Source organism: Giraffa tippelskirchi, chromosome 5 (genome assembly GCF_054371585.1).
Source record: "Giraffa tippelskirchi isolate mGirTip1 chromosome 5, T2T-mGirTip1v1.2.pri, whole genome shotgun sequence".
Classification (NCBI taxonomy): Eukaryota; Metazoa; Chordata; class Mammalia; order Artiodactyla; family Giraffidae; genus Giraffa; species Giraffa tippelskirchi.
The window spans coordinates 100,417,256-100,437,849 of record NC_137279.1 but is presented as its reverse complement, the minus strand read 5'-3'; the positions used below and the strand labels follow the sequence as shown (position 1 = coordinate 100,437,849).

At 41.5% G+C, this 20,594-nt stretch overlaps 1 protein-coding gene and 1 pseudogene across 2 annotated transcripts in view; both read left to right on the top strand.

Annotated features, from left to right (window-relative positions):
* BCL9 (BCL9 transcription coactivator) overlaps positions 1–20,594 on the top strand; it is a 93,690-nt gene that overhangs the window by 42,883 nt on the left and 30,213 nt on the right. The gene's annotated exons all lie outside the window — the stretch shown is intronic.
* LOC145507774 (cytochrome c oxidase subunit 5A, mitochondrial pseudogene) lies at positions 19,401–20,086 on the top strand (annotated as a pseudogene). Its single transcript, XR_014055115.1, has one exon. The product of XR_014055115.1 is annotated as a cytochrome c oxidase subunit 5A, mitochondrial pseudogene (transcript).

Sequence of the window (20,594 nt, the reverse complement as noted above, 5' to 3'; positions counted from 1 at the left end):
CAGTGGATTCTTAGCCACCACACCACCAGGGGACGTCCCTACCTATTGTGTGTGTGTGTGTGTTTTAAATAAGCCTTCATGATATCAATCTTTGAGTGAATTTGGCTACAATCGTATGATGTATCATGACACTATGTCAAAAACAAAAAGAGATAAAAAGACAGTATGTCTGTAGGGACAAACTCCAAAAATCTTTGAAATGTAAGTTAATTGATTATTTCCCTTTTTACCCAGCTTATGTTTAGAAGCCCCCCCACCCTTCATCCCCGGTAAAACGTTAATACAATCTGCATCCTCCCTCTCACTGCATATTTCCTGGCCAGCTTTTCTTTGCCATCACAATATTTCCAAGAGTCTGCTTTTTCCTCCTGCTGGCTTATAACTGTCTGTGTAACTTACTTCAGTCATGCCCTTCTCACCATTAATAAATTTAATTTGTACTACTTTTAGGGTACACACTGTATGATGTTCATCTTTTGGGGCTTCCTATTCTCTATGCCTAGTGCTTTGTACACATTCGGCACTCAGAAAATGGCTGTTGACTTAAACTGAATTTCTGACAATTCCTACCCAGCACATTGCTTCAGACCTTCCTCCAAAGAAACCTTTCTTTGGACAAAATCAGACTTTTCATTCCGTTAATTTGTCTTCCACCGTTCTTCTGTACTCATGGTTTGTATATTAACTTGTTTAGTTATTTGTTCTAGTTGTTCCTTTTGAAGTATGAGTGAACCACAAAGGAACAGTACCCAGACTTGGAGTTATGAAATGTTGATTTTAACTCTGCTAATCTGCTAGTTGAGCGACTGAGGACAGTCAGTCACCCTCCCTAGGTTTCAGTGTTATTGTTTTTGCTTAACCTAAAAGATGCAGGGAGGGAAAAGTTGCAAAAGTATCAAATGATTCTAGCCTTAGAATTCTGATATTTGGCATATTGGTTCCTTAAGATTATGGACATTTCTCGTGGCTCAGATGGTAAAAGAATCTGCTTGAAATTCAGGAGACATGGGCTCAATCCCTGGGTCGGGAAGCTCCCCTGGAAAAGGGAATGGCAACCCACTCCAGTATTCTTGCCTGGAGAATCCCATGAACAGAGGAGCCTGGCAGGCTACAGTCCATGGATGGGGTCATAAAGAGTCAGACGTGACTGAGGGACTAACACAAGATGATAGTTCTCAAAGGCAAAGAATTTCGTTTTTCTACATTATGCTATAGATACGCTGCCTGACATGCTGCTGCTGCTGCTGCTAAGTCGCTTCAGTCGTGTCCGACTCTATGTGACCCCATAGACGGCAGTCCATCAGGCTCCGCCGTCCCTGGGATTCTCCAGGCAAGAATACTGGAGTGGATTGCCATTTCCTTCTCCAGTGCATGAAAGGGAAAAGGGAAAGTGAAGTCGCTCAGTCGTGTCCGACTCTTAGCGACCCCATGGACTGTAGCCTACCAGGCTCCTCCATCCATGGGATTTTCCAGGCAAGAGTACTGGAGTGGGGTGCCATTGCCTTCTCCGCTGCCTGACATAGATGGTGCTTAATAAATTCTTCCTTAGAAAATGACTGCTATTCTACTCCTTCTGGCAAGAAAGTTAAACCCGAGGGTGCCCCTCTCGTATCACAGCCCATGACCTGAAAGGGTCCTTGAATCTGCTCTGGGAAATGCTATTCCAGACTCAGACATTGGCAACGAAGACCAGCACACTGTATTAGTCATGAAGTTAAGGGGTACACCTAACAGCTTTGCCTTTTTAAGTAAGTGTGTTTATGGTTTGTGCTGCTTTCCTCAGGAATATCATTTCCTTACAAGTAATGAGAGCTGTGTGTGATACGGTTGCAATCTCGTCCCTCAGCTGGGATGGAGAGCTCATGTAATGCTGAGCAGGGCCTGTTTTCCCACCAGCACGCCCAGGAATGCTAAGTCTGGCAAATATTAACTCAGGAACCGCAGCAGCAGTTAGGAGACAACAGTCTGCCCACCTTCCTGAACCTATCACTACTTTTAAGGTATTTTCTTTTACTTGGCTTGAGCATTGTGCTTCTTTCCCCTTTCATTCATTCTTCTTTCCTCCTTTAAAAAAAAAAAAGCAAAAACAAAATAAGACATTATATTTCCTCCATTTATCCTCAGCTGGAAGCCCTGATGTTCTCATTCATTTCAGAGCAAGTCTTTTCCTCTTTTGCCTAAGTGATGTACAGCACTTCTCTGGTGGCTCAGATGGTAAAGAATCCGCCTGCAACTCAGGAGACCCAGTTTTGATCCTTGGGTTGGGAAGATCCCCCTGGAGAAAGGAACAGCTACTGACTCTAGTATTCTTGCCTAGAGAATCCCCTAAACAGAGGAGCCTGGCGGGCTACAGTCCTTGGGGTCAGAAAGATCAGACACAACTGAGCGACTGAGCACACAACACATACACGCACACATACACAGTAGATGTATTCATCCTCCCTGCCTCCAAGCCAAGGGCCTGGGCATTGGAGGAACTCAGGAATCTTCCAGAGGTCTCTGGGAGCAGACACTCAAGCAGCTAGCTCTGGATAGAATAGATGGGTTATGAGAGTGCCTCAAAACCGTTCCTGTGTGCTGGAGGAGCTTTCCTAGGAGGGAGAGAAACATATGCTATTTTTCCATATGGCAGGGAAGGGAATGACATATTAGGTGGAAGAAAGCTAACACACGTCTGAATGTATGTAAAGAAAAGACATAACTAGAAGGGAGGAGCTGTGGTTTAGGGTAAAACCGCAAAGGAAGTGAAGGACATGACCACCTTCCTCCTTGTGGGCAGAAGAGTCTCCTTTGGCTCATCTCACGGGCTCTGTGAGACTGCATCTTCCTATAGGAATATGTTTATGGCTCCTACGCTTCTAGAAAAGCACCATACACAGTGGTTTGTGGTCTTACAGAGTTTAGACTTGATTTTTAAAGCATAAACATGCCATAAAGTACTTCCATTTCCAAACTTGTTGTCCCAAACAGGCTTCCCTTATCTTACTTAAATAGAAAAGCAAATACTTAAAGCTCTCTGGGAAATAAAGGGAAGGAAAAGCCTTTTCCCAAGTCACCTTAGCAATTTCCCTCCTTTAACTCTCCTTTGTTTTGGTAGAAGAGACCTTCTGATTAAGCTTTAACTTAGCGAAGGAAATGAGTAGTAGTTGTGTTCTCCTAATAGCAGCCATTCACTGAGCACTTACAATATGCTGGCTATTTTCTTAATACTGTCTCTGAATTTCCAAAAGTTTTGAGAGAGAGATCTTAGTATCCCCCATTTTTGTAGGTGGGAAAATGGAGGATAAAAAAAATCAACTCATACCATGATCTTGAACTTTGAACTCAGGTGATTTTGATGGTAACATGTTTGACCTCTACCCTGCCTTTCCTTAAAATCTGGCTTTAGAAACATTCCAGCCACTGATGCCACAAACTTCGAAGCAAGATTCGAAACCAGGCTTTACCTAGATGACCCTGGGCAAATTATTTGACCCATCTAAGGTCTTACTTATCTGGTAGGTCTTGACTGGTATGACACTTGCTTAGATCAGGGGTCCCCAGCCTCCAGGATCTAATGCTTGATGATCTGAGGTGGAGCTGATGTAATAATAATAGAAATGAAGTGCACAAAAAATGTGATGTGCTTGAATCATCCCGAAACCACCACCCACCCCTTATCTCCTCCCAACAAGTCTGTGGAAAAATTGTCTTCCACAAAACCAGTCCCTGGTTCCAAAAAGGTTGGGGACTGCTGATTTAGATAGTGTTGAGGAAAGTCCTCTTTATTGGCTTCCTTTTAGAACTAAAAGAAGCAACCCATATAAAGAGGTAGCAAATGGACTGGCAAACAGTAAATTCCCCAAAAGATAGCCAAATACTCATTGTGTGTAAGTCAGCTTCTGGACCAAACTGAAAGAGCTGAATTTGTTTAAGGGAACCTTCCATTTCCTGAAACTGCCCTAGCTCCTCTCTCACTTTGCAGCAAAAGATGCATCCAAGTGTAAATGGCTAGTTAACACTTGGAAGAGAGAAGCCATCCCTCTGCAAAAATAAAAGAAGCAAGCTTTCCTTGTAGAATTCTGTCTTTCTAAAGCTTGAGACAACAGTTGTTTGGGGTTTATTTTGGGGGAGTGGGGTTGTTGGTAGAGAAGGAAAAAGAAGCATCTGAATGCCCCTAGCCGCATTGTGCACAAGGATAGGTCCTTTAATTTCATGCTTTTCAAGTTATGTTCGGTAGAGGGTCAATTGTAGATTCCAGGTCTCAGCTGCTTTTGATCAGAACTTTTTTTTTACTTTGGTGGTACTTGAGTTTTAGACCCAGGCAACTGAAAGTTGCCTGGCTGAGTCTGTTTTTCATTGCAGATTTTGTCAAGATTTTACATCTATGTTGCATTGGACTTGTTTTCTTTTTTTTTCCTTCTCTGACTATTCTGTGTAAACTAGTTTCTGGATTTTTTTTTTCAGTTTATTTTAAATATAATATTAGAGTATCTTCCCAATTACAAGGGTAATAACTACTTACTGTAGAGAATTGTTAGAACAAAAGAATAAAGAAATATAAAATCACTCATGAACTCAGCATCCAGGGCACTATTCACATTTTATTGTATTTCTTCCAGTCTTTTCTCTATGTACATATATATGTATATTAATATGAACATAACCAAGGTTGTTTATTTAACCATTCCCATTCTGCTGGATGTTTAGCTGCTTCTCTGTATATATAGCTGTCTGAGTTTCCTTATTTTGTTTTTTCTTTTAAATAATTCTTAGAAAGGGAATTACTTGACAATTAGGGAAAATAGTACAAACTTTCCATTTTTTATTTTAAAAATTATTTGTACCAGATCATTTTAATACTGGCAAGCCTGGGTATGGTCTTTTTTTAGACTCTTGATATATAGTGCCAAACTGATTGCCAGAAATGCTGCTCTAGGACAGGGCAAACTACCATCCATAAGCCAAATCTGTCTCATGGTCTGTTTTTGTCCAGTCCTTGAGCTCAGAATGGTTTTTACATGTTTCAATGGTTGGGGGAAAGTCAAAAGAAGGATAATATTTCATGACACAATTAAAATTACATGAAATTCTCATTTCAGTTCCATAAATAGCATATCTTTGGAACACAGTCATGTTCGTTCATTTACATACTGTCTCTGGCTGTTTTCAGCCTACAACGGCAGAGCCCAGTAGTTGCAAGAGACTATATGGCTTGCAAACTCTCAATATTTACTGTCGGCTCTTTACAGAAGCAGTTTGCTGACCCCTGCTTTTGTATGTAATCCTACAAGTTGCATGTTAGAGCACTCATTTGATCACATCCTGAACATTGTGATTTTCTTATTTTTTGTTAATTTGAACAAGTCGATGAGTATTTACCAAATGTTTATCATGTGCCAGGTCTGCATAGAAAATATGATTTATTTATTATATTACTTCTTTGAGTACAAGTTAGAATGAATTTTTTCATAAGTTCAAGTGATTTTTTTCTGTTATTTTTCTATGTATATGAAGTGTTCAGCTTCAACTCAGGTATTTACATTTTGCATATTGCTTAGTATGAGCTCTTTATATGCTAAGAACATAAACTTCTTTCAGTCATATTTGTTGAAATCTTATTTGTTGGAAATATTTTTTTCATTAGGTTGTTTGTCTGTTAGTTTTATGATTTTTTAAACATACAGAATTTTACATTTTTATGTAGTCACATCTATTGAATTATCTATTTTTTCCTTTGATTTTATTCTAAGAATATCTTTGCCTGTCCCCAAGGTCTGATAAATATTTATCTATGTTTTCTTCTAGTTTTTTTTTTTTTAAAAAAAGGATTCATTTTTATATTTATCACTTTAATCCCACTGGAATTTTTTATTACATGATGTGAGATAAGGATGTGAATTTTTTTCCCAAGAGTAGGACAATTATTTCAGTATTTCTTGAGCAATTCTTCCTTTTTCTACTTATCTGTGATGTCACCTTTACTAATTCTTATGTATCCTGAGATGTATTTCTGGCAATTATTCCAATTATCTTTAAGAATGTGTGTGTGTGTGTGTGTGTGTGTGTGTGTATTCTTTGTGGATGTCTACTTTGTTGTTCCTGATTAGTTCTGTACAATGTATACATTCTGGTTGGATTTTCAAGCTTTACATTTTTTTGTTCCTCAGATGTTTTACTCCTTTACCATTGTAAATTTCAGTAGCATCTCCCCTCCTTGTGGTCAGTTCCTCAGGAATGTGGTATAAGCTTATGCCCTGAAAGTACACAAATGGTAAGGAAACTTCATACCAAACCAAAATAAAAGCTAAAGCCAGACCTTGCACATATATGACTCGAGAACTGTAGTACTCATTTATAGCCACTCCGGGTGACAAACGCTTTCGCATTTGTAACCTAGGAGGTTGGAGGTTTTCTGGCCAAGTAGTATCAGCTGGCATAAAAGGAGCAAGTCTCTGGAAGAGCTTCCCAGAAGAGCTCTTACATGATGTGCAGCCCCTAACCTTCTGTTAACAGCTCACCCCAACCCGACCTTGGTTCACAGTGGAGTTATTTCATTTACCAGGTGTGAAAATTGGATTTTACCACAGAGGAGGGGAGTTATTGCCTCTCAGGTCTGCTCTTTAGGGGAGCAGAGATTGTGGTGGGATTTATTAAGAGATTTGCTATGCATGGAACATATAATTAGAGATGTGGTCCTTTTAAATGGATTTGCTATCTTTGTCATTTTAGAAGAGCTGTTTTTTTTTCCTGACAGCCTTCTTTCCCATGTAGGTTGCACACATCCTACCTAGGATCTGAATATTTTATATGGCACCATTCTGCCAAGAGACGGACCTCAGGGGTGTGACAGGGAGTACAGCTCAGGGGGATGGTGGAGACTGCCTGTAGTTTGGATGCTGATGTTAGTCACACATTGATACTAAGAATGGGAAGGAGGACAATAAAGTAATTTTCATGTTTATTAATTGCTATCTTGTCCAGGCCACAGCTTGGTAGAGATATTAGGGTCACTCTGAGACTCTCTGACAAAGGAATTCTTGAAAATCAAGAATTTAGATTTAATTACCTGTTGTTAGAGGCTGTGTCTGTTGTTAGAGATGGTCTCAATTTTAGGATCTGATTAACCACATCTTTATAGGAAGATACCTTGTTTACTATGATGACGGAGCAGGTGGCTGAATTTATTATTGTTTAACAGTTCCAGCACACTTTGTTCTTGTTGAGTGTCTTCAACTTATTTATATATGTATATATATATATATATATATATATATATTGGTTGCCCTCTGCAGCACTCCCATGAGATGAGTGGGTGATAAGTTTTATTATCACCTGCTTTTCCATCAAGAAGGAGAATGGGAGCTCCTGAGAAGAGAAGGGACCGGGTTTATAGCTCAGAGTGCCTGTCACCTTTTTAGGGGATCCTCAGCAAAGTGGTGATGAAGGCAGCCCTTGCAGCCTTCCTCTACTCCAGCTCCCTGTTGGTCTGCGACCTGCTCTCATCCTGTATTCTGCTAGCCAGGGGCTGCTCCCTTAAAATAAAAATCATCACTATTTTTGGCCTCTGACTCTGTGGCACCACTTTACACCTAAACATCTCGCTTCCTCACCTGCTTTACAGTAAGGGCTCCTTCTCTCCTGCTTTGCTTTTAAAGGCCTTACTGTTTTCCGCACTGCCCAGCTCAAATCCCTGGAGTCATTGGTGACTCAGCTGCTCCACTCACCTCAGCTGCCCAGTGAGCCATGGAGATCCTGTCACCTGCATGTCTTTGCATTTGTCACATCCCTCCTCTTCCCCCTGCCACTGCCCTAAATCATAATACCCCTACCTGGAGTACTGCAATAGCCCTTACATGGACCTCCACTTTCCATCCTCAGCTCGCCTGTCTTCCTAAGAACAGCCTTGATAAAGACCACTCTCCCTCTGCCTCCATTCTCCAGAGCTCCCCACTGTCTTCCGATTTAAGTGCAGATTCTTACCCTGCCCTGGTGGCTGAGATGGTAGAGAATCTGCCTGCAATGCAGGGTACTTGGGTTCAATCCCTGAGTCAGGGAGACACCATGAAGAAGAGAATGGCCACCCACTTCAGTATTCTTGCCAGGAGAATTCCGTGGACAGAGAAGCCTGGCGGGCTACAGTCCATGAAGTCACAAAGAGTCAGAGAGTCAGGAAGACCCCATGAAGAAGAGAATGGCTACCTACTTCAGTATTCTTGCCAGGAGAATTCCGTGGACAGAGAAGCCTCGTGGGCTACAGTCCATGAAGTCACAAAGAGTCAGACAGGTCTGAGAGACTAACACTTCTTACCCTGTTCTCAAACCCTACCTGCCTTTTAGCCTTCTCTCCTAAAGAGCTTTTACTGCTCATCAGGTTAGAGGAGCTTGATAACCAGGCGCCTGCGGGGAGAGGTCCTGAGTCGGCAGGTCTGCTTGCGGGCCCAGAACCCGCGCTGTTAACAAGCATCCCCTCATATCCCCTTTCCCCCGCGCCCACCCCGGCCAGGTGCGCCCAGTGCGTGCCGCGCGCTCTGGACCACGCACGGCTCCAGCCCTGTTCTCACCAAGGCACATGCTCTCAGCCCCTGGGCCTGGCTATGCTCTTCGTTTCGCCTGAAACACTCCCCACCCTGCCCCATCTCCACCTGTTGAAATTTTTCTCATGCTTTCAGGCCCAGCTCAAATATCTCCTCCTTTAAGATTGTTCCAAAAGGAGAGGATGCAAACTTCCCAGCATTAAATGTAAGGTCCGTTCTCACAGAACAGCCCCGCTATTCAATTCCAGTCCCGACTCCTGCCCAGGTTCCTCCGCTATCCCTAAACTCCCACTGAAAATGCATTCTCCGAACAGACTCTTTTACACAGACCTCTGCCAGGAATGCGGTGCCCCTCCCCCCTTGCTCCCTTCCCCCTTCTCTCTCTCGGTCTCCCTTAAAAAAAAAAAACTTATCCTACTAGGCTCAGCTCGTATGTCACTTCCTCCGTGCCACATTCATCACAACGAACGGTCTTACTAGGCTCTCCCCGCCCCCGCCGGCACTAAGGCACTCCCTCCCCTGTGCTTCCTCGGCCTCCTATACCTCCTCGAGAACTCCGTGCCAGTAGCTTACTTCGTGTTTTACCCGTTTAGCTTAAGCCTAGGCAGTGACCTTGACTAAGGTGGTATTCCGCGGCCCTGGCACCGAGTGGATGCTCATCACTCCTTCTGGAATGCGAGCACGAGGGAGTCTCTTTTCCTCCTGAGGCATCCCTCCCCCAGGACGATCTTTGCTCTTTGCCCTTTCCCCTTAGCATTGCTCTTCCCTTGTCTTTTCTGTACTTGTTTTTTGCCTCCTACTAGATTGCAGGCACCCTTGAGGGAAGAAGCCTTGCAGGGTTTCCCTCCCCGTCCCCTAGCCTGGCTCCTTTACCCGTGGCAGGAGCTCAATAAATGCTTGCTTAATTGAATTGTAGGGCGTTGTGCTCAGCTAGCTGCTAAACAACCCCATTTAAGGGGTTAACTAATAACGCTTGGAGAAGTTCTTCTCCTCTGGGGGTATTTGCAATTTAATGGAAATCTTAAAAACCCAAAGGATATGTTCACTAATGGTGAGACTGCAGGCACCCAGGGAGACTCAGTTTTGGTGGTTGTGAATGAGGACTGGGGGTGGTTTCCAGCCTGGGAGTCCTTCACCTTTTTTGTGACATGGACCCCCTTGAGCAGTCTGGTGAAGCCTATGGACAGAATCATGATTTTAAACATGTAAAATAAAATACATAGTGATACAAAAATAGTGAATAATGAAATAATTTCAATAATGAAATATCAAAAATATTCAAAGCCTCTAATTTGTAATATAGTAATTTATGTGCTTCTTTATTAGGGCATTAATTTTAAAAAAAGTCTATTGGCAGATCTAATAACTACTGTAATTTTCTCATAATGATGAGTGTAGACAATATTTAGAATATCTGCCACAACTGTAAGATGATGTGAAAATGTCTGTGATTCTATTGGTAAAAAGTCATGGGTTGCTCTGCCTTGATCTATTGCCTGTCTTCATCATTGAAGGAAATTATAAATTTCAGGTAGAAGTTAGTGAAATTTAAGTTTTATTCCCCTCACCCAATCTAAATTCTACCGCAGTGTCCACCTTGGACCCAGGATTTGGAACCCATTGCTTAGCGGTGTGGGTGGTGGGTGATCCTGAAGCCAGTATGGTTTCAATCTTGGGTTTCCTTTTCTATCTTGAGCTTTCTGAGTCTTTGAATTTTTTTTTCCTTTATTTTCACAGCCAAGGACTGTAGTCTAATTTTGCTTCATTTACACCAACCAGAAATGTGAAAGAAGGAGAAACAAAGAATAGTCAGGTCTTACGGGAGAGAAGGGGTCTTTAGTTCCTAGCCTGGGAGGGTCTCCTCCCCAAAGTTCTAAGCTTTGGGTAGGGATGGAGTCGGGGCAGGAGGAGGAAGGGTCCACGAATTCTGAGGTGGAAAAGCAGTTGTAGTTTATCTGAGAATCTCTGCTGCCTCCTTCTAAATTCAGAAGTCAAAACTGGGGCCAAAGAGCCCGATTCCCAGGGTGGTCCAGCACAGTATCCATCCTTCTTGGTTGCTAGTGACTAAGCGAAATATCATTGCTCTTGAAAACTGCACTCCCTAATGCTATTTCTAATTTGGGCAAAAATATTTGTGCAGTTCTTTTTAGCACCAAAATACAGGGAACGTATTCAGTCCATTCCCAGTTATCCTTGTGCGTTTTAGTCACTCAGAGGCAGTTTTCCCCCAAGTAGATTTACCCTACTCTTTGCCATGCTGTGTGGCATATACCCTTGCTGTTAGTGGGTGTAGGCTTAGACAATACAAGTAAATCTGAATGTTAGCTGGATATGTTGCTACCAGGGTGAATACCATATCAGCCCAGGTAAACGATTATCCTTGCCCCTAAATGGTAGTTACACCAAAGGTTTGCCATTAGCATCTTCCTTTCTTCCTTTCCTCTTGTGTGTGTCTGGTTTTGTGTGTATGTGTGTGTGTGTGTGAGCTCATCCATTTTTATTCCTTTGACTTTCACCTCTGTACCTGCACCTCTTACCTGGTGGGACATCTCCACTTTAGTGTCCAGTGGTCATCTATGATTCCAAAACTTAACTCTATTCCTTCACAAACCAGCTTCACCTTTCTAAAGAACATCTTTTGAGATGTAACTTGCATACCCTAAATTCACTCATTTTAAGTGCATATATGACTCAATGATTTTTTTTGGTCAATTTACAGTGTTGTGCAACCATCACCAAAACCCATTTTTATAACCTTTGCTTCACCCCAAAAAGACCCCTCATACTCATTTGCAGTTGATTCCCATTTCCAGTCCCACCAATCTGCTCTCTTTCATAGATTTGCTTTGTTTGGACAGTTCATGTAAATAACATTATACAATATTATATTGTATCTAGCATCTTCCCTGGTGGCTCAACTCTATGGACCGTAGCCTGCCATGCTTCTATGGGATTCTCCAGGCAAGAATACTGGAGTGGATTGCCATGCCCTCCTCATACCACATTTTATTTATCCATTCATCAGTTTATGGACATTTGGATTATTTTCACCTTTTGGCTATTGAGATAATGTTGCTGTAGAACATTCACATACAAGTCTTTGTGGACTTGTGGAATTGCTGGGACTTGTGGAGTGGAATTGCTGGGTTGTTTGGTAAACTTACGTTAACTTTTTAACAAACTATGGAACTGTTTTCAAAGGTGGCTGTGCCATTTTACCGTCCCACCAGCAGTGTATGAGAATTACAGCATCTCTCCATTCTCACAACACTTGTTATTGCCTGACTTTTTGAAACTGTATCCCTAGTTGGTATGTAGTGTTATTTCACTGTGGGCCAGTGCCATTTTCAAACCACTCCTATTTCTGACCACAGTGTCCCTCTTTTCACAGATTTTATGGCTAGAAGCCAAACTTATGCTGTTTTTCCTTCCTCTTGTATTTTCATGCTGCAGAAGTGAGCTACCGTAATCTTCTTCAGATAGCCCCTGGCCTGGCCACCTTTTCATCCCCCCTCACACTATCCTACCTGGCTCTGCATCATCTCACATTTACTACACATTAGTCTTCCAGCTGCTCTCCTTGCTGGTTGTAGCTCTCTCTTCAAATTGTCCTTCCTGCAGCTGCAGATTCATTGTTAGTATCATAACATGAAAAGGGTATTTCGTGGACGTGGAATTGGGGGATCTGTGCTCTAGTCCAGGAATCACACTCGTTATCACATGACCTTGAATTAGTTCTGTAACTTATCTGAGCCCAGTCTCCTTCATTAAGTTACTTAACCTCTCTTGACACCAGATAGGAGAGTCCCCATTTCCTCATGGGCAAGGTACGGATAATAATAAAGCCTATCTTACAGAGTTGTTGTGAACCAACCATGTAGTCCATTTAAAGACCTTAGCACAGTGCCAGGTATATGGGGAACACTCAGTCAGTGCTGACTAAGACTATTATTTTAATGATAACTATAACTACTATTATTATTCACTATAATGGAGGTATCTTCTGAACCTTATCACGAGGTTATCGTAAGAGTTGGCTGTTGCTATGAATATGAAAATGCTTTGAAAGACACGATGTAAACTGCAGTGGTGTTATTTTTTACACAATTTTTCCCTTGCTCGGGAGAGAGGCTGTGTGCAAGGGCACAGGTGTAGCCACCAGCCTAGCATTCAAATCTGGAATGTGCTGTTTAAGTATTGTGAGGCTTGGGCAGTCATTTAACCTCTGCATTTGTCTATAAAATGGGTGTAATTATAAATCACATTCAGGATGATACTGTAAGGAGGGTGCCTGTTCCATAAGCAGTGTTCAGTACACTATGACTTTTTTTTATTAATAAAGATTTATAATGCTGATTATTGAGGTATATAAACACATATATACATCAGTGGTAAAGAGTTCACCTGCCAATGCAGGAGACAGTGGTTAGATCCCTGGATCAGGAAGATCCCCTGAAGAAGGAAATGACAACCTACATCAGCATTTTTGCTTGGGAAATCCCATGGACAGAGAAGCCTGGTGGGCTACAGTCCTTAGAGTCACAAAAGAGTCAGACACGACTTAGCAAATAAACAACAATGGCGGCATGCATACTTTGGTTCTGTTTTGATAAATACAGACATCTAATGCAATATTTGTTAGTATTTTCAGATACACATATTTTTGTTAAATGGCTACTAGTAAATAACACTATAAAATTATTCATCAGAAAGTTGTAAATTTTTAAGCATGTTAACTTTTATTTACAATATTGTTTTATTTAGAATGAACAATCTTTTAGTTGAAAGTTACTAATAGAATAAACCATGAAGAAAAAGTAAGCGTGTTATTTTTTAATACTAAGGTCTTGGTTACTCTTTTTATTGAAGTATAGTTGCTGTATAATATTTCATAAGTTACAGGTATACAACATAGTGATTCATAATTATTAAGGTTACATATATTCCATTTCTGGAGAAGGCAATGGCAACCCACTCCAGTATTCTTGCCTAGAGAATTCCATGGACAAACCATGAGCTCGCAGAGCTGGACGCGACTGAGGGACTAACACTTTCTTTTTCTATACTCCATTTATAATTATTATATAATATTGGCTATATTCCTCATGTGGTACAATATATCCTTGTAGCTTATTTTATCTGGTCTTTTTAAAAGCTCACCGTGTATCCTTCTTGTATGCTTTCTCTAAATTATATTTTGTGTAATGAATTCCCAACTTATTTGACCAATCATATGCCCCATTGCTTCCTAACACCCATGCTGAAGAGAGGCTGTAGTGTGGGCTGGTTAAGAGCTTTCACCTCAGGCTGACTTGGGTTTTAAACTCAACTCCCACTTAGCTGCATGATTTAGGACAGTTACTTACTCCTTGAAGCATCTGGCACCTCAACTGTAAAATGAGAATAACAGTTCGTATCTCATGACGTTATTATGTGTATTAAATGAGAAAATATAAATGTAGTGTTTAGAATAGTGCCTGGCACATGCAAATACTAAATACTCAATAAATGACAGCTGTCATCATGGTTGTTGGTAATGACCTTTACTGTTATCATTTTCTGTCCACACGTGTGCTGTGCTCCTTTCAGTCCGTGGCTTGCTCCTTGTCTCTCTTCCCCTGAGGTCATCAACCCCTCTTGGAACTGCCCAAAACCTATTCTTCAAGGCCCAGTTCAATTTGATCCTTCAAATTATTGCTTACTACTCCAAACTCTACTCATTGCTTTTTTTTTTCTACAAGTCTAGAGTTTTGTGTCATATCTGTTATATAATTTGGAATTAGTTGTTATTAATTTTTATGCTTCCTCATTTGGACTGTAAGGTGCCTGAGAGGGACTATTTCTTCAGCCTCTAGTGAAATTCTCACTCTCCTTAATTTGGCATTAAGACAGATAGTAGGTGTTTTATTAGTTTTTGATAACACAGAAAGCAAACATGTAAAAGTCATTATGAAAATTTAAAACCAGGGGTTTCTTGATCACCTGATGGTCTCCTTCATTAATATGAATCAAGATTTATTCTGAGAAAAATTATTTATTCTAAAACACAGCACAGAGAAGAGAAAGGCATGGTTGAAGAGTTCCAAAGTCAAGATCAGCACTGTTTGTTAAGTTAGTGTCTTTACTGACACAAATGACCTTATTTTTGCTTTCCTCATCACTTCTTGGCCTCTCTCTGCTGTCTCACCTCTTTTTCCAATCCCAGAGGACCTGCTGTCCTCGGGAAGCCCTCTGAGTATCTCCTTCTAGCTTGAGTTTCTGAAGAAAGAGTTTCTCCAAGCTTCAGAATTAGCCTTTTCTTTGTTCTCCGTATTTCCTCAGTATAGTTGGCAGTTAAGAAGGATAGAGGTCTGGCCAGATAAAATTTTAAAGTGAAAAAGAGCTGACCCTTTATTATGTTCCTTCCCAAGGTATTGGGAAAGTGACATCTCAAATCCAAAGGTATGAATGTCTAATGACAGAATTTAAAGGAGTGTATTGCTGCTGCTGCTAAGTCGCTTTAGTCGTGTCCGACTCTGTGCGACCCCATAGACTGCCACCAGGCTCCCCCGTCTCTGGGATTCTCCAGGCAAAAAGGAGTGTATTAGGAGAGTTGAATAGATACCGGTGAATGAGATGTGATGTGACAATAAGTGAAGTATTGAGGAGATGGCCTTTTCAGTGCTCCTAAAATCTCCCTTAAGGCCAACCCCATTGTGGATAATCCAGTGCACAAATGTAATAATAATAACCAACATTTATTGGGTACCTACATGTTTATATGCAGTCATTCATTTGTTCCATACACTATCATTACTCCATTTTATGGCAGAAAAAACTCAACCCTAGAGAAGTTAAGTAATTTTTCTAAAGTCACACAGCCCTCTAACGGAAAGTTGGGATTCAAGCCAGGCAGTCTGACTGAGAGGCTCTCCACTCAGAAATGCTTTTTTGATTCATGATTCTCCCCTTGTAAACAGTCTGGGAAGAGGCAACTTCATGATAAAAACCTAGATATCACCACCATCATCATAATCATCGCCATCATCACAGCAAACAAGGTCCTATACCACTGTGTACAGGGCACAGCCCAGAATGCTCAGAAGACAGAGAGCCACCCGGCCCCACTGCATGTCTGAACTTGAGCCCTTAACCCTTCAGATTGCTTCAAATGCCTCCACTACCACACAGCAGTTTCTGCTCACCTCACCCAACTCCCAAGAATGTACCTCCTCTTGACTGCCACTTTTTGCCTCTGCTCTGCGACTTATTTATTACTTTCTATCTTGTATTGCAGTTATTTATATACATTCTCATACAGCCAAGCCTTTGCTCATTGCTGAGTCTTTTGCCTGGTTGACTGCTACACATTTTTTAAGATTCTGCTCAGATCTTATTGCATCCGCTAACTCTCCTGTCTGAATTAGATACCCCTCCTCTGTGTGCCCCAAATGCCTGGTATGTATCCATATCGTAGCATTTACTATATGCTGTGCTGTGCTTAGTCACTCAGTCATGTCCAACTCTTTGAGACCCCATAGACTGTAGCCCACCAGGCTCCTCTGTCCATGGGGATTCTCCTGGCGAGAATACTGGAGTGGGTTGCCATGGCCTACTCCAGAGGATCTTCCCAACCCAGGGATTGAACCAGTATTTACTATACTTGATTATAAATGTTTGCTTCTCAGTATTCCTAACTGGATAGATCCCAGATCCTAATGTCAGGGAACATGTCCTCTTCTTATTTGAATTTTCAGTACTTTGCAAAGTACCTGGCAAACTAGGCATTTTCTCTTTTTTACCCCCCCCCCCCGATGAATGAATCTTCCGTATAGGTCTGATTATACTTTGAAGACAAAATTGTGTACCTGATTCATTTTTTGTTCCTCTCAAGATGCCCTGCATCTAGTAGATGCTCAATAAATGTAGCAATAACTATATGACTTCAAACACAAAGAGGTGTCAGATTCTGCTCTCAGGATATAGGGAAGGACTGGCAACTATAACAAAAGGTAGATGATATTATTATTGGGCTTCCCTGGTGGCTCAGCAGTAAAAAATCCTCCTGCAATGCAAGAGCTGCAGGAGACACAGGTTCGATCCCTGGGTCTGGATGATCCCCTGGAGGAGGGCATGACAACCCCCTCCAGTATTCTTTCCTGGAGAATTCCATGGACAGAGGAGCCTGGTGGTCTACAGTCCATAGGGTTGCAAAGAGTTGGACAGGACTGAAGTGATTTGCACGCATGGGTCGCACAGGGTCGGACACGACTGAAGTGACTTAACAGCAACAGCAACAGCAATACACGCCATTAATATTAAACGTTTGCATATCTAAGCTGTGTTCTAAAACAGGTGATATAAACATCTACTACTGAACTTAATGATAAAGAAAATAACATTTTTTTCCTATGAAGTTTGAAGTTATTTGGCCAGTTAAATGCAGTCTAATAGTCAAATCCAGGTCCTGGTAACTCTAAAACCACTGTTTTTCTGCTATACTATATTATGGAGATGTTAGGATAGTTGGGCTCAGAAGAACAAGTAGGGCTTAAATAATTAGAGAGGAATTAGCGCTGCACAAATGATTATACACACACACACACACGTATGTATGTGTATGTATCCACACACAGGTCTTTCGGGAAGATCTATTTAGGAAGAACATGGTGAATTGACTAAGAGGAGAAGCTGGAGGCAGGAATGTCTATTTAGAAACTATTACAACAGTCCCAACTTGGGAACAGAAAACAAGAAATTGATTTAAGGAGGAATTTGTGGACACTGATGATTGAGTAAAATACATAGCAGCTAGAAATTTTGAGTCAGGATTACTCTGAAGTTTTGAGCCTAAGTGAGAGACAGTGTATAATTTTGAAAGATGGTGAGTTTGTTTTTTGATGTGTTAAACTGACTCCTAGATGGGCAAGCTGAATGGATAGAAATGCAGAATTTAAGCTCAAGAGAGGCCTGTGTTAGACCTGCAGATGTGTTGAGCAACTGCAAAGAGGTGATAGCTAAAGTTAGGAGAGTGAGAGAGAGAAATCCTAGGGAGAAGTGGGGAAAGAAAAGCTCAAAGAACCAAGGAGTTTAGGGAACATTCAAGAAATGTTCAGGTCAAGGAGGTAGTTAAGTCAATAAAGAAGACAGACCTCTAGGTATCTATTAGAAGGAAATGAAATAATGATCTTGAAGTGATATCTGCACTCACATGTTGACAGCAGCACTGTTTACAATAGCCAAGTATCCATCAACAGATGAGTGGATAAAGAAGATATGTTATACATATACAGTGAAATAGTACTCAACCATAGAAAATAAGTTATGCCATTTCCCATTACTTGAATGAAACTTGAGGGCATTATCCTGAGTGAATTAAGTCAGACAGAGAAAGACAAATACTGTGTGATCTCACTTCCATGTGAAATCAAAAAACCCCAAACTCACAAAAACAGAGAACAGATTGATGATTACCAGCGGCAGAGGGTAGAGGGTTGGGGGAAAGGTATGAAAGTATTCAAAAGGTGGCTCAGTGGTAAAGAATCCGCTTGCCAATGCAGGAGATGTAGGAAAAGTGGGTTCAATCCCTGGGTCCAGAAGATCCCTTTGAGTAGGGAATGGCAGCCCATTCCGGTATTCTGGCTTAGAAAATTCCATGGACAGAGGAGCCTGGCAGGTCAGACGTGACTGAGCACGCACACACACACATGCATTCAAAAGGTACAAACTTCCAGTTATAAGATAAATAGGATGTGGGGGTGTAATGTACAGCATGGTGACTATAGCCAACAATACTGTAGTGTATATTTGAAAGTTGCTAGGAGAGTAGATCTTAAAAGTTCTCATCACACATACACAAATCCTAACTATATGAGGTGATGAAAGTTAACTAAAGTTAAGGGGTAATTATTTCACAATATATACATATATTGAATCATTATATGTATACCTTAAACTTACACAATGTTATATGTCAATTATATCTCAATAAAATTGGGGGATGGGGTCTAGACAAAACAAGAATATCATTGTATCTTGGAGTTCAAACCGTAAGAGAGTAAGGAAAGGAGATTCATTGGATGGATTTGGAGATTAGGTTTGGCCATATTGGAGAAAGGATTTTGGTTAAATGGTTGGGTTAATTACAGAGGAAGAAAAGGAATTGTGATGGGAGAGAATGTAGGTTACCCTTTAGATAAACTGGAAGTGAAAAGAAATGGGGGAAAAGAGTATTTGTGTAAGAAACATTTTACTAAAGATTCTAAAGAGTAAGTAAATGGAAGACAGACGGATAACTGAGCAAAACCCTTCCAAGCTGAGATGAGATGACAAGATTGGTCTTGCAGTGTAAGAGAAGTAGGAGACAAAGTTTGGAATAATTGCTGTAGGAAATGATATAGGAGGCAATGAGGATGCATAAAAGGATTGCCAAGTAAAACCCAATAAAGTTCGATTGAAGTTTCATCACCTGAAATTTGATTGAGATCCATTTTTTTTGGTTTCATGAGGTTTTTTTCTAGTAATGTCTGCCAGCCCAGGAGTGAAAACAAATGTGGGTACATCTCAGCCATAGGAATTTCCATTGCTGGAATGATATAGGTGGTCAAGGATTCCAAAAGGCAGTGTGGCTAGTAAGAGCAACCTGGACGCAAACCATGGAAGTGAGGTCAAAGCTCCAGTAATTGGGTACCAACTCCAGAGAAGCTGAGAAGAGACTGATTGCGGGAAGTGGGAAGATTTTAGTAGTGAAGGCAGAACCCAGGAAAAATAAAATAGGTGTATCTGATGGGCAAAATTCCTGGAGAAATGTCTAGCAGAAGAAAATGAAATTAAATAGTAGAAATACTTGCAGAGAATTATTCTTGGGAAAGAGGTTAAGAATAAAAAATGAAACAGTAGACACCCGGCTTCTCTTCAGCCTTAACCTGTGCGCCGCCATCGCCGTCATGCTAGGCGCCGCTGTCCGCCGCTGCTCTGTGGCCGCAGCCACAGTCTCCCGGGCCAGCCCTCGAGGCCTCTTGCGCCCCGCTCCGGCCCCCAGCCCCGCCGCCGCTGTCCAGTCATTTCGCTGCTACTCCCATGGGTCACATGGGACAGACGAGGAGTTTGATGCTTGCTGGGTGACATACTTCAATAAGCCAGATATTGATGCTTGGGAGTTGCATAAAGGGATGAACACACTTGTTGGCTATGACCTGGTTCCAGAACCCAAAATTATTGATGCTGCTTTGTGGGCATGCAGACGTTTAAATGATTTTGCTAGTGCAGTTCGCATGCTAGAGGTTGTTAAGGACAAAGCAGGACCTCATAAAGAAATCTACCCCTATGTCATCCAGGAACTTAGACCAACTTTAAATGAACTGGGAATCTCCACTCCAGAGGAACTGGGCCTCGACAAAGTGTAAACCCCATAGATGGGCTTCCCAAGGACTTACTGATAATGCTACTTGATTGTAAACAGTCACCTGGAAATACTGATGATAACATATTACCTTATTTGAACAAGTTTTCCTTTATTGAGTACCAAACCATGTAATGTAACTTGGACTTTAATAAAAGGGAAATGAGTTTGAACCGGAAAAAAAAAGAAATAGTAAATTAGTGGAAACTGAAGAAGAAAGGAGACATGAGACTGTAAGGACAGATGTGAAGAACCGGCCTGAAGACCAAGAGATCTAGGGAGAAATGGTTAGAGCGCGTGGAACATATAGGTTGTTTCTCGTTAAGCCATGATGGACTATGGCTAAATTGGAAAGCTGGGGAAGGGGAATTGGCATTTATATATTGATCAATTAGGGCTTAGGAATTTCCTGGCTGGGTGTCACAAAGCTTGGCTTCTAGAAGACAGGCAATGAGGGTAGGAGGCACAACCCTGTAGGTTGGAGTGTGGAAATAAAGGAGAAACATTGGTGGTACCTTCTAAAGGGAAATGAGTGTCACATGACAGATCTGTCAGAGCTTTTACAGATAGAGTGCCTCTGATGCCCGGGTTGTGGAAAACAGATACGTGGGGACTTAGAACAAGACCCAAGCTCACATCAGAGTGCCAGTGGCCCCAGGTGGAGCTGAAGGAAGGAAGGAGATGGGAATTTTGATTTC